The following is a 19,162-nucleotide window of genomic DNA, read 5'->3' on the forward strand; positions in this document are numbered from 1 at the left end:
ATTTCAGCATAGTTATTACTTTGCGTGCTGTTATTGCTTACCTTGACTCTATTTTCCTGATAAATAAATGTTTATTGAGCAAGAGGATGAATGAATATTTCCCAAAACACTGCAACTTTAACAGTTAGATCCTTATCCATCATTATTATTATTGCATTTAAAAAATATATATTTAGTGTTTAGCCACAAGACAGAATCAATAGTGGTTCATTGCAATTTTTAATCTAACATCTGAGTAATGCAAAAGCTTCTCAAAGGGGACAGAAAATTATGTCTTAATTAATGACTCTGTTCTAACCATACCTTAGTATTTGACAAATAGTATGCCCGACAATTATTTGCTGAATAATTTAATCATCATCATTACCTAAACATTATGAACATGTGTTCCTTAAAAAGTATGCATAAGACACTAAATTAGGTAATGAATGGAATTCAGAAAAGCATAGTAATAACAGTGGCAATATTTACCATTCCAGGCATTGTGCTGAGTGCTTTCTTTTGATGCATTACATCCTCCTAATGATCTCATAGGTACTATCAATACCTTATTTTTGGCAATAGAAAATCTGACTCCTACAGAAGTTAAATCAGCTATTTTCCCAAGGTCCCAGTGCTTTATGAATTTACTGATTCTAAGTGCTTTTCAAATATAACAGGTAAAGTGGCAGAGACTGAATTCAAACCTAAGGCAGACATTCACTCCAAAGCTATTTCAAGTAGTCTTTAGTATGACAGAAACCCTCTTACCTGGAATTAAAATTTGTATTTATTCAAATAACCATTTACAATAATTTGTAATAACTGTGTTTTCCTTTAGCTTAAAAATACAAATGTCTATTATTCTGTGAAACATTTGCTGTAAAGCCAAACCTCATCTCCTTAGAATTCTATGTTGTCTTTCTTATACAAGCCACCTCTACTGCACATTGTCCACAATTTCCAGTTCCAGTGTCTATTTAGTGGAGCCAAAATTTATAGACATCTGAAAAACAATTTCTGGTTTTTCCTCAATCTGTTCATTGCTTCAGTAACACTTAATCCAAGGCATTAAAAAAAAAAAAAAAAAAAAAAAAAACTTATCAGGTTTCTCCAAAGCCTTTGACCTAGTTCTCACACAAACAACTGTCTTTTGAATGCATATTTAATAGGCTTACTTGTAAGATTTAGTTACATAATAACAAAACAAAAGTAACTGTCATAAATAGAACAGGGAATAAACATAAGGTAGTCTCAACAAGCAAACAATTCTACTGGTGAGAGCAGTGGTAAACAAAAGAGTGACCTAATAACCGTGAGTATTCAGGATCTTAAGGCACTGACTAATGCTTTTCAGAGGCAATAAGACAATAATTAATTGAATGGACTTTACTTCAGCCAACTTCTACTATATTACTCACATGTATTTTTCTTTATCAAGCATTGATCCAGGACTTACTACGTGCCAATCACTATTCTAAGTGCTTTACAAATATTAACTTATTTAATCCTCAAAATTACTCTCTGGGGTACATACTATTATTATCTCATTTTACAGAGGAAGAAACTGATGGTCTGAGAGGTTACTTATGTTGCCCTAAACATACACCTTCTACGTGGTGAAGCAAGAATTTGATCTTAACTGCATACTCTTAACCTTGAGCCTACCAAACAAAAGTCATTGTACCTCCTTTTCAAAAGCCTACTATCTAGATAGAAAAGGCCACATGTACTCTTCATACAAAATTGCAAATGATAATTATCTAACAAGGGGTCCAGGAGTACACAAACATCCCTAATCATGTCCACTAAAGCATGAAAATGAATATTCAGTCCCCATATGGTAAGATTCTCATTTATAGAAGCCAGTTTCCATTTTTCTTCTTCCTTTTCCTTTCCCAATGATTATAATAAACAGGGGCTTTTGATTTTCCTTTCATTAAGCCATTTTTGCTTATCTCTTTATAACTGTTTCCTGTATATGTTACTATTCTTTATGGCTTCCAGGCCCTGGAGTGCTAATGCAGACCATGTGTAGGAGATCCTCAGGCCAAGGAGCACCCTGGAAATTCTCTGCAATGTGTCCTGGAAAAGTACCTCCATCCTTTTATCTCCACCTTGTAGATTATGCGTGATCATCCCCATGACTTCCCAAGATTCTGGGCTCAAGGTCATAGAGTAATTTTCCTCTTCCAATCAAACCACACATTTTAATCTGATGCAAACATCTTTACTTTTGATGCCACAAAAATTACTTCGATGGTCTACTTTATTTGTAGGCTTATAAGAAAGAGGGAATGAATCCGAATTCTTAACAACTTTATATTGTCAATGACCTCCTCCACTTGGAAAGTAGTTTTGACTATCAGAACATACGTTTAATTTATATCAAGAAAAATGTGTTGCATTTTTTAAAAAATGTAATGTTTCTTTTAAGAAGGTCATATACACATGGTTCAAATATCAGAAGTACAACATTTCTATAGAAAGTCTTCCTCTTAACTCTGTGCTCCAGTTATCTATCCCATCTCTGGGAGGCACACACTATTCCCTAGTGCAAAACACATTTTAAAAATAAATATTTAGGCTGGGCGCGGTGGCTCAATGTAATCCCAGCACTTTGGGAGGCCGAGGTGCGCAAATCATGAGGTCAAGAGATCAAGACCATCAAGGCCATCACGGTGAAACCCTGTCTTTACCAAAAATACAAAAATTAGCTGGGCATAGTGGTGCATGCCTACAGTCTCAGCTACTCGGGAGGCTGAGGTAGGAGAATCGCTTGAACCCAGGAGTCAGAAGTTGCAATGAGCCAAGACTGTGCCACTGCACTCCAGCCTGGTGACAGAGTGAGATTCCGTCTCTAAATAAATATTTAAATGGCTTGAAATGTGTTCGTTAATCAATAAGATGAATAGCTTTAAGAAGATAAATATTTGGTGACACATTTGAACTAAACTATTCCTTCAAAATATCAGCTTTTCTGAAATCCTCTTAATATCCTATTAATTCTGAGAGTAGCTAAAAAAGTGTGAATTCCAGCATACAAATACAGACATGAAAATAGCATTTGGACTATAAAAGATGATTTTCTACCCAGAACACATAATAAGATGTATTTTTTTGTTATTATAATAAATTGAAGTTAGATGTTGATAGTATTGTAAGGGAAGAGAATGTTACTTCTAAGAAATCAATTTTCATTCTAGTATTTTGACCCAATCATAAATGGAATTAGGAATCTTTTGAAAGTTCACAAAAACTAGTAGAACTCAGCACAGAGATTCTTTGGAATAAGAAAGTGACAAAAGTTGTTCCAGATGGGACAGTAATGACTATACCCAAAGATAGTACCTTCCCTTCCCAAGCTACACCACCCCAGAGATGTGTAATGCACCAGCCTATCATTTACTACACTTATTAAACTTAAGAGCTTCTGCACAGCAAAAGAAACTATCAATAGAGTGAACCAACAACCAACAGAATGGGAAAAAATGTCTGCAATCTACCCATCTACAAAGGGCTAATATCCAGAATGTATGGAGAACTTAAATAAATTTACAAGAAAAAAACCAACAACCCCATCAAAAATTTGGCAAAGGATATGAACAGATACTTTTCAAAAGAAGACATCTATGCAGCAAACAAACATCCTCATCACTGGTCATTAGAGAAATGCAAATCAAAACCACATTGAGATACCATCTCACACCAGTTAGAATGGCGATCATTAAAAAATCTGGAGACAACAGATGCTAGAGAGGATATGGAGAAAAAGGAATGCTTTTACACTGTTGGTGAGAGTGTAAATTAATTCAGTCATTGTGGAAGACAGTGTGGTGATTCCTCAAGGATCTAGAACTAGAAAAACCATTTGACCCAGCAATCCTGTTACTGGGTATATACCCAAAGGATTATAAAACATTCAATTATAAAGACACACGCACACGTACGTTTATTGCGGCACTGTTTACAATAGCAAAGACTTGGAACCAACCCAAATGCCCATCAATGATAGACTGGATAAAGAAAATGTGGCACACATACACCATGGAACACTATGCAGCCATAAAAAAGGACGAGTTTGTGTCCTTTTTAGGGACATGGATGAAACTGGAAACCATCGTTCTCAGCAAACTGACAAAAGAACAGAAAACCAAACACCACATGTTCTCACTCATAAGTGGGTGTTACACAAAGAGAACACATGGACACAGGGAGGGGAACATCACACACAGGGGCCTGGGGGGTGGGGGGCTAGGCGAGGAATAGCAGGGGGTGGGGGGATTGGGGAGGGATAGCATTAAGAGAAATAACTAATATAGATGACGGGTCAATGGATGCAGCAAACTACCACCATGGCACGAGTATACCTATGTAACAAACCTGCACGATCTGCACATGTATCCCAGAACTTAAAAAAAACAATCACACGGACACGGCCAGATGCGGTGGCTCACTCCTGTAATCCCAATACTTTGGGAGGCCAAGGCAGGTGGGTCACAAGATCAAGAGATTGGGACCATCCTGGCCAACATGGTGAAATCCCATCTCTACTAAAAATACAAAAATTAGCTGAACATGGTGGCACACACCTGTGGTCCCAGCTGCACGGGAGGCTGAGGCAGGAGAATCACTTGAACCTGGGAGGTGGAGGTTGCAATGAGCCAAGATCATGCCAATACACTCCAGCCTTGCACCAGTTCAAGCCTCTGTCAAAAAAAAAAAAAAATTACACAAAGAAGCAAAAACTTACAACCACTGCAACCTCTGTGACTTACACAGATTAGCATGTGAGTAGTGTTGAGAAAAGCCTTAAAGTTGTCCCCAGTAAGAATCAAGATTAAAAGTTGATTTTGAATAATGATATACATCCTTATATATACATTTCATTGGTGCTAAATAAAAACTAATTCATTGATTTTTTTTCAGAAGATCAGAATTCAAAACTTCATCTATACTCAGTTCTAAGTGACAGAAATGAAAAACTGGGAGCCAAGTTCTAAAACATTTTTTTTTTAAGGAGTGTCACTCTGTCACCCAGGCTGGAGTACAAGTGGAGTGATCTTGGCTCACTACAGCCTCCACCTCCTGTGTTCAAGGGATTCTCCTGCCTCAGCCTCCCAAGTAGCTGGGACTACCGGCATGCCCAGCTAACTTTTGTATTTTTTAGCAGAGATGGGGTTTCACCATATTGCCCAGGCTGGTCTAGAACTCTTGACCCTGTGATCCGCCCACCTCGGACTCCCAAAGTGTTAGGGTTACAGGCGTGAGCCACTGCGCCTGGCCCTAAAACACTTTTAGGGCTTCATTTGTTTTTAATTTTTGGTTCATGTTCTTCCAAGGTCAAGATAAAGATAGTTTGGTGGGAGGAGGGCATAAACACCAAATGGCTTCTCTAAGAAGCTGTGTGTGAATATTTTATCACTAATTTCCAAGGAAAAAATATACATGGAAGTGTTCTTAGCTAATATCACAATCGTTTGCCTATAGCATGAGTTTTGTTGAAGCATCTATGCATTCTCATTAGACAACAGATAGAAGGTGAGGACTTGGTTCTGATTTCAAGCAAGTGAGGCTCAGGTGATCTCATCAAGATTTCCATGCACACATTAAGTCAAATGAATTTGCTTTCAATGAGCAAATATGCTAATATCATAGAATATTTAGATTATCCTTTGGCAGGCATCCTGGGAAAACTGAGTTATGCTCAGTTCTGGCGTGAACTTCCCTACTTTTCACTGTGTATTTTCTTTCACATTTGCTGTTCATAAAAGCACGATCCTCGGGTAGTGCATGCTATAAGATGCTTACAAATCTCCATTGTATAAAAGAATGAAACAGGGAGCAATAGCTTACATTTTAATTCTCAGAGAGGGCACTGGATTTCTTCTGAAAAACCCTCAAGTGATATATGTGTATTTGGTTTGTGAGTCAGGGCTGCCTGTACACAAAGGCAAATCTAACTTATAACAAATTCATGATTAATTGTCCTTCTGGGACACAGGAAGAACATAACTGAATTCAAACAAGAGTCTCTCAAACTCATTTATTGATTATCTTATTCCTGCCCATCTCACCCTCATATTTTTGAAAATAGAATTGCCTTAAGCAAAATTGGAAGGCACGAATTTCATTTCCTTTCATTTCTCCTGCTCTTGTTAGCTCCTAGTTACTAAACAAGCAACAGAGAGGGGAACTGTGAGATGAATGTGCTTAACGAAGCCACAAACTAGATGTTTAAAATGCATCTGAATATTTATGATTTGATTAGGATAATGACCCTCATGCTATTGATACTATATTCTGAAAATAATATGTTATGAGTGTTGCTGATTGCCAGGTTGAAAATCATAACCTATGTCTGGGCTTTGGTGCTGTGATGACATTTATTTTAATATGGCCATTATTATCATCATCATCATCACCATCATTATATAAAATCACAGTTTGCACATGTTGAATATGACCTCAATTTAGGCCTTGCCCAGGCTGAATGGCCTCTGTCCATTAACAGATAACCATCGTATCCGTGTTCGTATGTTTCAGCATTCAAAGATTGTTTTCATGACTCTAACAAACTGATCTTACAATTGAGGCTCAATGATCCCTAGTGATCACTGAAGCTTCTATCATGTTTTATGCAAAAGCATAATTTATGTGGGATGAAACAAATAAGAACAGAATAAATTAAACAATAGGGATCCAAAACATAGTTACTGAACACCTACTATGTGTCAGACATCCTGCTAAGGGTGATACCAGGGAATACACAAGCTACATTGTCTCTGTTTTTGTGGAGATTAGGCACCCTTGGCAGAGATGGAAAGAATAATGAGGGCTGTTTAGGGAAAGTCTAAAGTTCTATGCAAGTACATAGCAGGGCACTTTACTCAGGCTCGGCAGGTGGGATACTAGGGAAGACTTCACCAAGCGCTGCTGATTGGAGACATGGAGTCTTTATAAGAGATAGCTAAACATGAGAGGCTGGGGAATTAAATGGTAGTTTTAGGGAGAAAAGTCCTTTTGTTAAAGGTGCAGGGCCCAAAGGGAGCAGAGGTATGCCAGAAAAAAAAAAAAGATATTCAGTTATGATGAAAGGCAGGGCAAGAAAAGGAGAAAATAATGAGAGATGAGACTAGAAAGCAAGGCAGAGTCCAAAGGAGATCACACAGAGACTTATTCAACTTATTTGTGAAATTGGAGATTATCCTAAGAACAACTGGAAAGCACCGAAAGGGCTTTGAAAATAAAATTAATATAATAATGTTTGCATTTTAGAAATATCACAGTGACTGGTGTAGAGAGACTAGAACAATGGTAGGCAAAACAGGAAACAATTACAGCAATTCAACTGAGAGATTAGAGGCAAAGATGACAAAAAGGACTAAATGCTTACTTAGACATGTATAGCAAATATATAAAATTATCAATTTCCTTGGTGAATAAGCAGCTGTGATGAATATGAAACCCAAATGCCTGGTTGGCTCACAGAAAGATGATCCAGATTGGGCAAAAAGCTGATGAGTTCTATTGTGACAGTATTACAATTCAGGTGTTGGTGGGAGATCCAAGCGGAACTGTCTAGACAGCTGCTGGATATAAGAATTTCAAATTCAGATGGCAAATCTGTGAAAAGCTGTACAATGGGGAACAATTCACATAGAGCCTTAGAAGCCTTAGAAGTAGATGAAGTTGTACAAACAGTGTTTGATAAGAGAAAGAAGCAGCTCTGAACAGACTATTGAGGGATGGAGTGAGGAAGAGGAACCCAGAAAAGAGGCTGAAAGGGTCAAAAAAGTGGGAGAAAACTCTGAAAATATGTAGAAGGTGTTACAAATGCTAAGAGATTAGAGCATTTAAAGAGAGACCATAGTGCTGCAGAGAAGTTAAATAAAACTGTGAATGAGATATGTCGATTGCATTTGGCAACAAATAGGTCACTGGTGACCTTGGCAATAGCAGTCTTAGTGAAGTGGTATTAACAAAATTCCCATGGCAGGAAGTTGAGCTGTGGGAGGTGCAGGGATGGTGACAGTAAGTATATGCAGAACTTTCAAGATGTTTGGTTTTGAAATAGAAGAGAGAAGGAAAACAACTTTTTTTTTTTACAAAAATAAAATGCCTTATAGCAGTTAAACTTAAATATCATTTAATATTGCACAGTATTATTGTTAAAATAGAAGCAGTTCCAGAGAACATTTCAAAGGAAATGCCTTCATCTTCAATTCTTAAATATTTTGAATTTGTGCCAGTGCTTAATGTTCAAAATTCTGGTTTAGCATATTTCATTTCAATGTACTCCATTTCTCTTAACTGAAAGAAGTCAAATATCTCTCCTAAGGGCATATTTGGCTCCACAACCATATGGCTTGCAGCCATTTTTGTCATCAAAAGCCGTTTAGATTGCTGGTTTACACAGCCAACTAAGAGAGAATATTCTATGTGAATGAGGGGGAAAGTCTAGTTTTGCTTTTACACATTCTTCAATGTTTTGTCTCCTTTCCCAAAGAAAGAATTGTGTGATTTGAAAGTCCAACTAATTTAACCTTGGTTTAGAGATAAGGAAATAGATGCCTATAGAGTTATTGTCTATTCAAAATATAGAATACGTAAGTGGCAAAATGAAATTTGTGACACTGATCTCAATAATTTGGCTGCATATTCCATCTTTTCCCATTTAATCTAAAGTGTAAAATTTAAAAATATGAGACGAATTATCTCTTTTATATTAATAATGATTAGTGGTTACTTGAAATGCCAGACTCCTCTATGGCATCTGCTCATATGAAGGACCTCTATATAGGATCAGATATAAACTACTTCAGCAAGATTGCCCCTTAGAGTTAATTTCAACAAGAGTTTGGTTCCCCATGAAACTAAAACCTATTAACACTCTATTTGACAAGTTAACCGAGAATGTAGAGATCTAAAAGAATTCTGTGATTCCAACTATTGAACAAGTTTTCCTAAATGTGTCGTATAAAAACTTTGCCAAACACTGTAGATATTGAAAAAAAAATCCTCTTCCATAATAAGCAGAAAATTTGATTGCTCAAAATCCGTCTGTTGCTGTGGTTTAAAAATGGGGGTTGGGAATATTGTTGTAAGAAAACTAGTGAAGAAATGATTGAAGAAAATTATAACAGAACCTAAATAAAAGGCTTGGCTATTGCAATGGCTATATTTGGGGAAACACACACACACACACACACACACACACACACACACACACACACACTAGTTGTAAGAAAGCGATAACCTGAAACTACCATGAGGATTATTATTTTTTTAAATCTTAGTAAAGAAAGAGAAATGTTTTCAGTATGTTTCCTTCAAAACGACTGGTTCCAAATTTTTCACGCACCACTTTTCACCCCATGAACTAGTGCATTATTAGAAATCAACAATGTCTTTTTATATCTTAGTGGCAGCATCATAGATGCTTCAAAATTTAAAAACTGAGAAAACTTTGATGCATTTTATCTACCTTCTCTTCATTTTTACTTTGATTATATAATTTAAACTTAATATACTATTTATTAGCCAACATTTCTAGAAAATATTATCATGAAAAAGTGAATTAAAAATACAATTATATGGCTAAACTTAAACAAAACCTTTACATACAGTATGAAAAATGAAGTTATTTTCTAAATGAAAATATTAAGTAAAAGATGTCAAAAATTTAAAGTTCAATCACATAAAAATACCAAAGAAACAGGACTAATTTTGGAGGCTTAATTATATTTGCATCTGTATAATTTAACTCAAAGTTTTAAAATTAGAAATAAGAGGAGGAACTGATAGTGTTCTTGTTTTTTCTATACTGAGTTTTCTTCGTTCACTATATGCTAGGATGCTAAACAAATATGTGACAATAGATTATTTTCTAAAGTAATGAATGTAGACAGCAGGATTTTTGTTTGTTTAAATTTAGTTTAAGAATAAAAATAGAATGGTCTCAGAAACAGATATAGTCTGAAATTGAGGACATAATGTAAAACTAAATCCTTTTACAGAAATTGCTGGTAACATTTTAATATGTGTAAAAATGTCCGGTTAAAAGTGTTCTATTATATCTTTGCTCACTGTAATTATAAAATGTGGGCTTATGTTGTACACAGGTTTACAAGGTTCGAAATGCTTTCACTTGCTGTATCTCTTAATCTCATAACCATCTTGGGAAGTAGTTAAAAAGACATAAGCATGATTTTTTCAGATGAAGAAACTGAGGCTCAAAGATTAAGGATTTTTAAATGGCCACTTAAATCTTAACACAGAGTTCTTTGCATTTGCCATTGTGATATTAATCTGAAAAGACTCATATTCCTGTTGACTTATCTAGTCACTTATTCTGATTTTATTAGATCAGAGTACATACTCACATAAGTATTAAAGCAAAATATGTAAATATTTATTAATTATGCTTTAGTGCATCCTCTGTTTTTAAAACACTAAATTTATATCATAAAATAGTAACGATAATCTTCAGATATTATTAGTTTACCCTCTCATAAGCTTTTAGCCTAGATTTATCCCCTTATCTCAAGGCAGGAGGAATTTCTGAATATAGACACTAAGAGAGTATATTATCTGTGGAAGGCTTAAAACAAGATTACAATAAGAAATCAAACTGGCCGGGCGCGGTGGCTCAAGCCTGTAATCCCAGCACTTTGGGAGGCCGAGGAGGGTGGATCACGAGGTCAAGAGATCGAGACCATCCTGGTCAACATGGTGAAACCCCGTCTCTACTAAAAATACAAAAAATTAGCTGGGCATGGTGGTGCGTGCCTGTAATCCCAGCTACTCAGGAGGCTGAGGCAGGAGAATTGCCTGGGCCCAGGAGGCGGAGGTTGCGGTGAGCCGAGATCACGCCATTGCACTCCAGCCTGGGTAACAAGAGCGAAACTCTGTCTCCAAAAAAAAAAAAAAAAAAAAAAAAAAGAAATCAAACTATAAGTTAGCTTTTCTTGTAAGAGTCATATACTACAGCAATTCTAAACAATGTCAGTTTTAAAATAATGCCCACTGCCAAAGTGTACTATCCCACTGTCTCACCATTCTCCACTGTTACAGCACATGAATCACATGTGACACTTAAACTTCTTTATCAGAGCCAGCCCAAAATAATATGTGGTGTGTAAAGTGACAAGTATTATTCTCCATTAATTTGCAATGACAGTGAAAAGCAGGAACTTGTGGAAGAACATGTGCCCATATACTGCCTCCTCAATAATGCTTCCCCAAGACATGCATTTAAAAAACATTCCTGTAGTTTAATTTCATAGGAGAAGCTAATAATACCGCTTATATGAACACTAAGGTTTACAAATGTGACGGAAAAAGTGAATCTTATGAATTACACAGAATCCTGGTTGATGGCCATTCAGTACATAGCTTATTTCTGTTATCAAAACCACAACTTGAAGCAAAAATGAGCTTCAAATGGTTAAGTGTGAATAACATGATGAATAACGACTTAAAAACCTGTGAAAGTGCACCACTTCACTATCTACACACGTACACACACACACATACACACACACTGCATAACATTGTGATCAATGGAAACTGAATAAAATCACTAAAATAAAGCCAAGTGAATTTGATTATTTTCACTTTTTGTGAAAGCTAATTATTTACTTGTCTTTAAAAATTATTAATAAATCTCTTGATTTCATGAAGCAGTTGACAATGTCTCCAGCTATACCCGTGGATAAAGGAAAAATGTATAAATTGGGAGATTTCTTTGTCTAGTAATAGCAAGGTAGGTAATTCAACCAACACTCCTGCTCAGGACTGCTATGAAAGCTGGGTAAAATGCTTTTTTAAGTATCTTTGATGACACTGGGAAGTTAACAATAGGGTAAAGAACTACGGAGTATTTTGGAGATGTTTTTCTCTTAGGTACGCGTTCTCATTTCAATGGTAGTAGCTGAGAGAGTAAAAGACTTTAGGGTGCTTTTAATGCCTCACTGAAAGGACCATCCCACTAGTGAGATAGGGATTGGATTTTAAGGCTACACTGGGAGCTCTGATGAAAGTCTTTGGCATACAGTTGGAGTCAGAAACATTCGAATCCTCAGAATTATAGTGAATTGCAAGTAGACAGGTTGTACTGAAGACCATCGCATAATAGTTAATCATCTTGATTCCTGAAATTTGATTGATGGAAGCAGAGGGACCTAGCAGGATAGAATATAATGCCACTTAGGCCTCAAATTATTTCTATAAAATATTTTGCTAATACAATGACTAGCAACAAACCAAAGCAACAACACATTTTTAAAAAAGCAAGCCAAGATGAGTAAACAACAAATAGAAACAGAACCAAGCAACCACAGGGGCTTCAGCTATTAGAGTCATCAAAAACAGGCTTTAAAACAATTATGCTTTTTATCCCCTTCAAGATGGCTGACTAGGAACATTGTATACCAGTTCTCCTCAGAAGGGAGATTAAATTCATTAGTGAACTGTTAAGTTCTGAGTGGAAAATGGAGGGAGGGGAGCCAGGACCCACCAAAAAGCCCATGTAAAGAAGCTGAATTAAATAGTGAAAAAAAGTAGTAAAAGTCTGCAGAGATAGACCCCCAAGGAGCTCAGTGCCCAGTGGAAAGGGTAGGTGGAAACACTTCTCTGGTACCCTCACCCTCCTGACACTCTGCTAGGCGCTAAATGGGGAGCCTCCTTGAGGAGTCCCTCTTTCCCCACGACCTAGGGCAACACTATCGGTGGCAATTAGAGATCTTTCTGGAAACAGAGAACTGGGTGGCCAGCTCATACAGCCATGCTATACTCCTGTCACACCCAGGCTGAAACAATGGGCAGCATACTGGCTGTGTACCCATGATGCCACTGTCCTTCCTGGGAACCTTATATCCTTGAGCCATAGCACCAGCAGGCCACCCACAGATGTATGCCACAAGCTGCTCTGACTTTGGCAAGCCCAGGGAACCAGCGGATCCCCTACGAGTTGTGGGTCCCTTGGAGATCTAACCCTTAGTATGGACTGCCCCTAAGGGAGGGGAACTGCAGCCCACCAAAGGCCACCTGGGCCACAGGAAACATGGATGCGGTGCCAACTGCTGCCATGAAAGCCCAGGAACAGACATGAAGAGGAGGTCATCTCTTACCTCCTGTGTCCCTCCACAGTGCACTGTTGTAGATGTGGCAGTGGTTCTTCCCATTGGGGACTGTTAAGCATGCACTGGAAGGAGGAACTTTTTGTACGTTTCCAGTGGCTCTATGCCCACTGAAAGCAAGGGCACACTGGAGGAAGGTGTTTTCTGTTCATTTTAGCAGCTTTGCCCCCACTGAGGACAAGCACACGCTTAGAGCCTACCTGATGGTAGTTACATTAAGGGCCATCTATTGAACTGCATCCTGAATTACACTACCAAAAAAAATGCCTTTCTTTAATAAACAGGCAATATTTGGAAAAGCCACTGCACAAACTTATCTGCAGCCAAGGAACCTGTACAAAGCCCTGACCCTCTGAAAACACCTGGGAACAAAGCCAATCAATTATACGCAACATATACCACAGTCATAAACTCAAGGGAAAAAGAATTTAAAAACCAAAAAGCACTATTCAAGTGATAGAATGTACACAAAAAGAAGCATTAGCTGCCTCAGATGAGGAAGAATCAGTTCAAGAACTCCAGCAATACAAAAAGCCAGAGTGTTTCATCACCTCACAAGGATCACACTAGTTCCCTAGCAATGAACCCTAACCAGATTGAAATTTATGAAATAAACAGATATAGAATTCAGAATATAGTTGGCAAGGAAACTCAATGAGATCCAAGGGAAAGTTAAATTCCAATACAAAGAAACCGGAGAAAAAATCCAAGATATTAAAGATGACATAGCTATGTGGTCATGTGCACACGAATGTTCATTGCAGCACTGTTTACAATAGCAAAGACCATGAACCAACCCAAATGCCCATCGATGATAGACTGGACAGGGAAAATGTGGCACATATACACCATGGAATATTATGCAGCCATCAAAAACGATGAGTTTGTGTCCTTTGTAGGACATGGATGAGCCTGGAAACCATCATTCTGAGCAAACGGACACAAGAGCAGAAGATTAAACACCACATGTTCTCACTCATAGGCAGGTGTTGAATAATGAGAACATATGGACACAGGGAGGGGAGCACTACACACTGGGTTCTGTTGGGGGGAAATAGCGGAGGGACAGTGGGGGATGGGGAGTTGGGGAGAGATAGCATGGAGAGAAATGCCAAATATGGGTGATGGGGAGGAAGGCAGCAAATCACGCTGCCACTTGTGTACCTATGCAACAACCTTGCATGTCCTTCACATGTACCCCAAAACCTAAAATACAATAAAATAAATTAAAAAAAAAACAAACAGAAATTCTGGAATTGAAAAATTCGTGACAGGAATTTCAAATACAGTTGGAAGCTGTAACAACAGACAAAACTAAGCAGAAGAAAGAATTTTAGAGCTTGAAGACCAGTCTTCTGAATTAACCCAGTCAGATCAAAACAAAGCTTCCCAAAATGTGGGATTATGTAAAACAACCAAATCTACAACTTATTGGCATTTCTGAGCGAGAACAATAGAAAGTAAGCAAACTGGAAAACATATTTCAGAGCATAATTCAGGAAAAATTTCCCAATTTTGAAACAGAGGATAACATGCAGATATAAGAAATTCAGAGTACACCTAAAAGATACTACGTAAGACAATTCTGTCAAAGGCACATGGCCATCAGACCATCCAAGGTGAAAGTGAAAGGAAAAATCTTAAAGGCAGCTAGAGAAAAGAGCCAAATTAACTATAAAGGGAATCTTATCAGATTAACAGTGGACTTCTCAGCAGAAACCCTATAAGTCAGAAGAGACTCAGGGCCTTTTTGAGCCTTCTGAAAGAAATGCCAGCCAAGAATTTTATATCCCACCAAACTGAGCTTCATAAATGAAGAAGAAATAAAGTATTTCCCAGGCAAAAAATAAACAAAAACCACTAACATAATTCATTACCCCAGACCGGACCCTCAAGAAATAGTCAAAGGCACCCTAAACATGGAAAGGAAAGAATGGTACTTGCTATCACAAAAGCACACGTATATACAAAGCCCATAGACGCGATAAAGCAAAGACCCAATCAAGACTACAAGGCAACCAGCTAACCACATTATGGCAGGCACAAAACCTCACATATCAGTATTAACCTTGAAAGTAAATAGCCTAAATGTTTCATTTAAAAGACAGAGTAGCAAATTGGATTAAAAAAAAAAAAAAGACCCAAACTCTCATGCCAGCTTCGGTAGACCTTATCTCATATGTAATAAAACCTACAGTGAACCCATTTTTGGAGGACAATCTTTCAAGCAAATGAAAAACAAAAAGGAGAAGGGGCCACTAACTTTAAATCAGATAACACAGTATTTTAAGCTAACAACAACAAAAAGGACCAAAAACCAGCATAACATGATGAAAAAGGGTTCAATTCAGCAAGAAGTTTTAACTGTCCTAAATATATGCACACCCAACATTGGAACACCCAAATTCATAAAATATTTACTTATAGAACTAGAAAAAAACTGAGCCACAAAATAATAGTGGGGGTCTTCAACACCCACTGACAGCATTGGACAGATCATCAAGGCAGAAAACTAACAAACAGATTCCAGAATTTTTTTTTTTTTTTACATTTTTCAAAATTGCACTTTAGGTTCTAGGGTACATGTGCAAGATCATGCAGGATTGTTGCATAGGTACATATATGGCAATGTGGTTTGCTGCCTCCTTCCCCCAATCACCTATATCTGGCATTTCTCCCCACGTTATCCCTCCCCATCCTCCCCACTCCCTGCTGTCCTTAGCCCCCTCCAACAGACCCATGTGTGATACTCCTCTCCCTGTGTCCATATGTTCTCATTGTTCAACACCCACTTATGAGTAAGAACAAAATTGAACCTAATAGAAATCTACAGAATACTCCACCCATCAACCACAGAATATACATTCTTCTCCTCTGTGTGTGGAACATACTCTAAGATTGGCTATATGCTTGGTAATAAAGAAGATCTCAATAAATTCAAAGAAATCAAAATCATTCTAAGCATATTTTTTAAACCATAGAGGAATAGAAATAGAAATCAATACTAAGCGAATCTCTCGAAACCATGCAAATGCCTAGAAACTAAACAAATTGCTCCTTAATTACTGAGAAAATAATAAAACTAAGGCAAAAATTAAAAATTATTCTTGGAAACAAATGAAATTAGAAACACAGCATACCAACCTCTGAAAGCAGCAAAAGCAATGTTAAGAGGAAAATTTAGAGCCCTAAAAATCTTTATCAAGAAGATAGAACAATAACAGCCTAACATTGCACCTAAAGAAACTAGAAAAACAAGAACAAACTAAACCCAAAGCTAGCAGAAGAAAAGAAATACCTAAAATCAGTGCAGAACTGAATGAAATTGAGACAAAAAAAAATACAAAGTATCAATAATACAAAAAGTTGATTATTTGAAAGAATAAACAGGTCTTGGTAGCTCCTATGTAGACTAACAAGGAAAAAAATAGCCAAAGAAGCACACTCAGAAATGACAGAGGTGAGATTACAACTGATCCCACTGAAACTTAAAAAAAAATAGCAAAAACTCCTTAGAAACTACTGTAAACATCTCTATGTGCCCAAACTAGAAAATCTAGAGTAAATGGATGAATTCGTAGAAACATACAACCTCCCAAGATTAAACCAGGAAGAATTTGAAACTCTAAACTGACCAATAACAAGTTATAAAACCAACTCACTAATAAAAATCTACCAATAAAAAAAAATCTATGGACCAGATGAATCAATAGCCAAATTCTCCTATACATACAAAAGAGTTGGTATCAGCCCTAATGAAACTATTCCAAAACATCAAGGAAGAAGGATTCCTCCCCAAGGCAGTCTACAAAACCAGTATCATCCTGTTATGAAAAATCTGGCAAGGATGCAAGAAAACAAAACAAGTGGCCAATATGCCTGATGAACATAAACACAAAAATCCTCAACAAAATACTAGCTAACCAAATCCAGCAGCACATCAAAAAATAATAATTCATCACAATCAAGTGGGCTTTATTCCTGGGAAGCTAGGATGGGCCAATGTATGCAGATCAATAAATGTGATTCACTTTCACTGCGTGAACAGAATGAAAACAAAAACCATGTGATCATCTCAAGAGACTTGAACAAAAAATTAAAGAAAACCCAGTATTTCCAGTGATTTAAAAAAAAAAAGAAAAGAAAGAAAAAGAAAAGAAAACCTGAACAAGCTAGGCATTGAAAGAACATACCCTCAGCCAACATCATACTGAATGGTCAAAAGTTGGAAACATCTCCCCTAAAAACCGGAACAAGAGAAGAATATCTACTCTCATCACTCCTATTCAACATAGTACTAGAAGTCCCACCTAGAGAAATCTGGCAAAAGAGAGAAATAAAACGCATCCAAAATAGGAGGAGGAAGTCTAATTATCTGTGTTCACTGATGATATGATTCTATACTTTGAAACCCACCAAAAGACTCCTAGACCTGATAACTTAAGGAAAGCTATAGGACACACAATAAATGTACAAAAATTAGTTGCATTGCTGCACACCCATAATGTTTAGGCTGAGAACCAAATGAAGAATCCGATCCCATTTGCAATAGCCATACACACACCAAATACCTAGGAATACCTCTAATAAGGAAGTGATAAATATCTACAGTAAAGACTACAAAACACTATTGAAATAAGTCATAAATGACACAAATATATGGAAAAATGTTCCATGTTAATGAATTAGAAGACTCAATATCATTAAAATGTTCATACTACCTTAAGTAATCTACACATTCAAAACAATTCCTATTAAATTAACAATGTCATTTTACACAGAATTAAAAAAAAAAAAACTATTCCAAAATTCATATAGAGCCACACACATAAAAAAAAAAAAAAAAAAAAAAAAAAAAAAACTGAATAACTAAAGCAATCCAAAGCAAAAAGAACAAAGCCAGAAGCATCACATTACTTGACTTCAAACTATACTACAAGGCTATAGTGAAAATATTTACTATACCTATAGTGAAAATGTTGGAGAATTTTTTTTTTTTAAGATTGAAAACAATCCAGTGTTTCTTGCTATTACTACCTCTATTCAACATTGTACTGGAAGTTCTAGTTAGTTAGTCAAGAAAAATAAATGGATTATAAGAGTTAAAATAAAGAAATTAGAACACATTTTCCCAAAAAATCTGCAAAAATATATCAAAATTCAGAAGCGAATTCCGCAAGGCTTCCAGAATAAAGGGAAGTGCTGCAAAGTCAACTGCATTTCTGTATACAAGAAAGAATCAAAAAGTACAATTTAGAAAAATATACTATTTGCACCCCAAAAAGGGTTCACAAATATCTCAAAATAAGTGTACCAACCTAAGTGCAACTTCCCACATAGAAAACTATAAAATATTAATAAGAGAAATCAAAGATGATCTAAATAAAGTGATATGCCACATTTATCGTCTGGAAGACTCAATATTTTAAAGATATTAATGCTCCTCATGTTGATTCAATACAATACTAAATAAAATTCCAACATAATTTTATTTGCGTGTTTCTATTTTTTTTTTTTAAAAACTGTTGTTTTAGAAAACTGATTCTAAAATGTGTATGTCAATGCAGATGATCAAGAGTAGGCAAGTTGCTCTTGAAGAAGAAGCCAAAGGTGAGGAGTTTTGTTGTCTCATGTAAAGTTGTAGTAACTAAGACACTGTTATCTTTGTACAAAGATAAGTATGGAATAACAGATTAGAGAAATCAAAAGCAATCCCCTCATACACGGATGCTTCATTAACAACAAAAGGCAAATACAAAGCAGTGAGAAAGCAGAGCTTCCCAATAGACAGTTCTGAGGATGTTGGCTCTCCACAGTGATAAAATGAATCTTGGTTCCCTACATTACACCATGCAAAAGATAATTAAATTCAGATTCACTGGAAAACTACATGTGAAAGATGAAACAAGGTAAAGTTTCTAAAAGGAAAAATAGGAGATGATCTTCTTGATCTGGGAAAGAATGTTTACCATATAAGAAAGAATGATAAATTAAACTAAGAACTTCTGAACTATTTAAGAACTTTTTAATAAGAACCAATT

This window comes from Sapajus apella, unplaced genomic scaffold (genome assembly GCF_009761245.1).
Source record: "Sapajus apella isolate SASKATOON/1434 unplaced genomic scaffold, GSC_monkey_1.0 scaffold18, whole genome shotgun sequence".
Taxonomy (NCBI): domain Eukaryota; kingdom Metazoa; phylum Chordata; class Mammalia; order Primates; family Cebidae; genus Sapajus; species Sapajus apella.